Consider the following 6,000-nt stretch of genomic DNA (forward strand, 5'->3'; position numbering starts at 1 on the left):
TCTCAGTGTCAATAGAGATGTGTGTTAGTAGGCGTTCAATACGTGTGTTAATGAATTAGTCACTACCTCCCACTTCTAGGATGTATCCCCAGGAAACAATAGGACAAATGTGCAAAAATATTGGTAAAAGACCATTTATCTCTTCATTGCTTCTAAAATGTCTACAGATGAGACTGGTTAAATAAATGAAGGGACTCTATCCAACAGAATAGTATGCAGCCATTTAGAATGGTGCTCCACATTTATTGACATAGAAAGATATTCACAAAACAGAGCTAGAGAGAAACGAAGCCAATTGCACAACTGTGCACCATCTATCACGGAATTTTTGTAAAATGAAAAAAGCTGTGTGGTAGGAAATCAGGTATTTTGATTCTCCTCTTTAGCTTTCTGTATTGTCTGATTTGACAAAAGTTTCTTTAAAATGTTCCTTTTATAGTGTGAAAAGCCAAGAAAATAACTTCCATTTTGAAAACAATGTAATTGTTCATTCCCATTTGGCCTTTCTCCATATACAGGGCAATTATGCGTTGCACTTGTGAAAGGAGGAAAAATGGCTTCGATCAGAGAACACGAGAAACTAGCACATCATTAATTGAAGGAATTAAAAAGAAGGAATTCTGTCTACTAAAGGCGCTCTCCTTCGTAGCAGACAAAAGAACTGAAAAGACTTTTTAAAAAGTCAGAGAGGGCTTCCCTGGTGGCGCGGTGGTTGGGAGTCCGCTTGCTGATGCAGGGGACGGGGGTTCGTGCCCCGGTCCGGGAGGATCCCACATGCCGCGGAGCGGCTGGGCCCGTGAGCCATGGCCGCTGAGCCTGCGCGTCCGGAGCCTGTGCTCCGCGGCGGGAGGGGCCACAGCAGTGAGAGGCCCGCATACTGCAAAAAAAAAAAAAAGAGAAATAAAATGCCATCACAGGCTATAGGTTACGTCGGTGTCCAATGAACACTTAGAACAGCAAATCTGGAAAGGATGGATCACGAGGGCTTCTGCCCTTTTGATTCACACACATAATTATGCCAAATTGTAACCAGTGTCCGCTGCCTGGATGCTTCTAAGTCCTCCAGGCTTTTGCAAATCATCCTTTTTCTTTCATATCCAAACAGACTTGCTTGAGGCCCTATGTCAAGCTCTGGCTATAGAATGTTCATCGTTTCACCAAGATTTCTGATGACTCCCCCAGATTTGGAGGAAGGGGGTATGCACTCTATTCCCACAGTCACCTGTTGGTCGATGCCTGCTTTTACTGAATCTGGGTGATCCATCGATCTTGTTGCTTCCTAAGGCTGCTCTGTCTACCCACACTGCTTTACCCACACTAAACACACCTCTCTCTCATTCCCCAAAGCATCAACAGCACCGGAACCTGACGAATGTTTAGGCCCTAAGAAGATCTTACAGAGCTGCTCAGAATAGACGAAGACTTGCAGCTATGCTCTGCCCTCCGTACCCACGGGTTCTGCATTAGTGGATTCAACCAACTGCAGATGGAGAATAATTTTTTTTTAATTCAAGAAGTTGCAAAAAAGCAAACCTGGCATTTGTCACACCAGCAACTGCTGGCATAGTATTTACCACTGTTTATATAGAATTTACATTGTATTAGGTATTGTAAGTAAACTAGAGATTATTTTTTTTTATTGGAGTATAGTTGCTTTACACTGCTGTGTCAGTTTCTGCTGTGTGGCAAAGTGAATCAGCCATACGCATACATATATCCCCTCTTTTTTGGATTTCCTTCCCATTTAGGTCACCACAGAGCACCGAGTAGAGTTCCTTGTGCTATACAGTAGGTTCTCATTAGTTATCTATTTTATACATAGTAGTGTATATATGTCAATCACAGTCTCCCAATTAATCATCCCCCTTCCCCCTTGGTAACCATACATTTGTTCTCTACGTCTGTGTCTCTATTTCTGCTTTGCAAATAAGATCATCTATACCATTTATCTTAAACTAGGGATGATTTAAAATAAACGGGAGGGGACTTCCCTGGTGATGCAGTGGTTAAGAATCCACCCGCCAATGCAGGGGACACAGGTTCGAGCCCTGGTCTGGGAAGATCCCACATGCCACGGAGCAACTAAGCCCGTGTGCCACAACTACTGAGCCTGCACTCTAGAGCCTGCGAGTCACAACTACTGAGCCCGCATCCCACAACTACTGAAACCCATGTGCCTAGAGCCTATGCTCCACAGCAAGAGAAGCCACCGTAATGAGAAGCCCGTGCACTGCAATGAAGAGTAGCCCCCGCTCGCCACAACTAGAGAAAGCACACACGTATCAACAAAGACCCAATGCAGCCAAAAATAAATAAATAAAAATAAAATAAATGGGAGGATGTGTGTAGTTATATGCAAACAATACACCATTTTATATAAGGGACTTGAGCATCCATGGATTTTGGTATCTGTGGGGCTCCTGGAATGAACCAACCCCCCTTGGATATTGAGGGATGACTGTATATATCAAGTATCACAACCCTCAAGTTCCTTTGCTTTCCCTCCTATGGGGTTCTCACTGGCTGTCCCTCTGGTGTTGGTGTCTGCTGTCATGTTTTCTCTGTATGCCTCTTTTCTTCCATATCGGTTCCTCCTTCCGTCACCCAGACCCACGAAGTCTTTTTCGAGTGTTGCCTGCCTTCCCCTTAGTCTATTAAGCAGAGCGGTTTTGTTTTCTCTCACTCCTGCCCTCACCTGCCTGCCTAATCCCCACCCACAGAGGCTGGACAGGGGATGTCACCTTTCCTGACCCATGACCCAAAGGCCCATGCATCTTTTCTTACGCCTATGTGCATGCGTTGAGTACTGCTTTTTTCCTAGAATGGGAAAATTCTATAGTAATTTAATTTTTTAAAATACTAATTTCCCCTTCTCATGCATCGATATCAGGCGTCGGAGGCACCTAACCACATGGATATTTTCTACACTTCTGTATACCCATGCTTATCCCTATACGTACACAATTAGTTTGTTAAATAAATCAAAACTGGTACGTTCTTTCAGAATCTGTCCCCATTTCTGTTGTACAAACTTTAGAGGTGGGGTAGCAAAACAAGAACATATGGAAAAGTTATTTTGGGGTTTGGCACAGACATTTCATAAGAAATCTCAAAGCAGCCATGCCTCAGAGTGTACTTGCAGGGCGGGGTGTAGAACCACGGAAGCTAAGAGTTTCCATTTGGAGGGCAGTGCCTACCCTTCAGGGGCTCAGCCTAAGACATTTTGGCCTCTCGCTTCTGGAAGATGGTCCCCTGGAAGTTACCCGCTCAGCTGGACTGTTTCTCACTCACGTCTAGTGGAGAGGGCACCCCCCACCCCACCAGGTCCAGAAGAAAGATGGTATCCTTTGAAGTGACCCTGGGATGTATAGTTATGATTTTTTCTTAGCTTACTCCAAGCTATGAATAATTTAGGGTTGCATTTCAACCCCTAGACTCCAGTGACTATTCAACGAATCTCTGCTCTTTCCCCTTTCTGCCTTTGAATGCCCTGGAAACATTTACAAAGCATCTGGCACTGAGTTTGTGCATAAGCGTTCAAGAAACACGACTGAAATTGCCCAAGCACATGTGTGTGCATTGACTGGAACTGGCATAAATATCGTCTCGAAGTCATGTCCGGGAAGCATGATAGACTCACTGTGGGTACCCACGTTCTGAAGGGACATTTATAGCAACAGCGAAAAGGCCAGATAATGGCCCCATTTAGAACAGCCATTTAGTACCATAAATACATTTCCTCAAATAAATCTGCTGATTACTTTCTCACTGACTTGACAGCTCAGCCAAGTGGTTTGCCCTAAATGCAGCAAAAGGCCCCACCTCGTGTCCATCCACATCGGGGACCTCTGATGAAGAAATACAATTGGCGGGCCCTTTTTGGAGATGATTGCACAAGATGAGAAAAGAAATGGGGAAAAAATCTCGCAGGAGCAAGCATTTATCATCGAGCTAGTTGCCTATATGAAATCGTAACTACTGCTGTAGGAAAATTTGGCCACCATTCAAGACCCATACAAGTGTTACTACAAATACTTTTGAGATGAAAAGGAAAAGCACAAGTTTTCCTTCAGATACACTCTCAAGATGAGGGTGGATGGTAGAACGCTGGTTTGTTAACCCTTCAGGGGATCGGCTCGTTTAAAATCCTTGAGGGCCTTCCCTTGGCTTTTAGGATAAAGTTTAAATCCCTTAGGATGGCAGAAAAGACCCTTCCTGGTTAGGCTGTGTCTTCTCCGCCACCAGGAGTCCTCATGATCTGCTCCAACCTTACAGAACCACCAGCAAATATCTCTTGTTCTCTGGTGTTTTCTCCCCACTCCTGTCCCCATCTTTCTTACTGAATGAATATTTGTAGGAATTCAATGTACGGGTCATTCCCGCTGGAAAGTCTTCCTTGAGTCTCATCCTCTGCCCCAGACTGGCTTGGATGGTCACCTGTCTTGCTCCCCTGGCACTGATGGCTGTGCTGGTCGTCTTGTGTGGCTTTCTTGTCTATTTTCCAGGAGGCTGAGGGAAGGGGCCATCTCCCTGCTGCTGAAACACGGTAGGTGTTTGATAAACATTACATGACAGCATGTATGTATTCCTACTATTCACCAGGCATTGACCTCAAGCCCTTTACATGCCTTACCTCCTTCAGTCCTTCCAACAGCCTTGGGAAGCCTTGTAGCCCTGTCCCCAGACTAGGAACAGACTCATTTTACAGGGGAGGAAAATAAAGCACAGAAAATTTGGGCAACATTCTCAAGGTCAGTCACACAGATACTCTACGTTGGGGTCAGGATTTGAACTCAGGCAGCTGGACTCCTGAGCCTGTATTTTTTTTTTTAACATCCTTATTGGAGTATAATTGCTTTACAATGGTGTGTTAGTTTCTGCTTTATAACAAAATGAATCAGTTATACATATACATATATCCCCATATCTCCTCCCTCTTGCGTCTCCCTCCCTCCCACACTCCCTATCCCACCCCTCTAGCTGGTCACAAAGCACCGAGCTGATCTCCCTGTGCTATGCGGCTGCTTCCCACTAGCCATCTATTTTACATTTGGTAGTGTATATATGTCCATGCTACTCTCTTACTTTGTCCCAGTGACCCTTCCCCCCTCCGTGTCCTCAAGTTCATTCTCTACATCTGCGTCTTTATTCCTGTCCTGCCCCTAGGTTCTTCAGAACCGTTTTTTTTTTCTAGATTCCATATATATGTGTTAGCATACGGTATTTGTTTTTCTCTTTCTGACTTACTTCACTGTGTATGACAGTCTCTAGGTCCATCCACCTCACTACAAATAACTCAATTTCATTCTTTTTTATGGCTGAGTAATATTCCATTGTATATATGTGCCACATCTTCTTTATCCATTCGTCTGTCGATGGACACTTAGGTTGCTTCCATGTCCTGCTGAGCCTGTATTTTTAAACACCATGCTGGGCTGAGGGATGGATAGATACATGATGGGGAGACATCCTTCTTGATGCTATTTCTTGAGAGTGAAGGAGAGGAAGAGAAGCTAGAGTTCTATTGTCACAGACACCAGAGCCCAGCCCCTCGCTCAAATGAGCCGGATGCCTCATCTGGTGCCTGTGGGGCGGGGGGAGACCGGGGTGGGGGGGCCGGTCAGGAAGGCGTGAGGGGCATGACGGTGGGAGGAGCTGCTCTTCCTCTTTGACATCTTTTTGCTCCTTTGACTTCTTGCCAATTTGTTCCTTTTTTGGGTGAATAATTATAGACTATAGGGGTAGATGTAGATTATTCCATTGTCTTAAGCTATACATAATGAATCCCACTTGTAATATACTGCTTCTTATTAATATCTTAGAAAAATATTAATGTCTAAAAAAAAAAATGCCTCCTTCCTTCAGCCCAGACATTCCTCAGACCAAGACTGCCACAATCCCTCCCACAGGCGTGGGTGTCAGCCACAAAGCATCAGCGGCTCCATAACTGTCCCAGGCTCTGGTGGTCCATCACTCAGGTCCAGGTGGGGATGGAGTGGG

The sequence above is a fragment of the Phocoena phocoena genome, chromosome 21 (assembly GCF_963924675.1).
Source record: "Phocoena phocoena chromosome 21, mPhoPho1.1, whole genome shotgun sequence".
Lineage (NCBI taxonomy): Eukaryota > Metazoa > Chordata > Mammalia > Artiodactyla > Phocoenidae > Phocoena > Phocoena phocoena.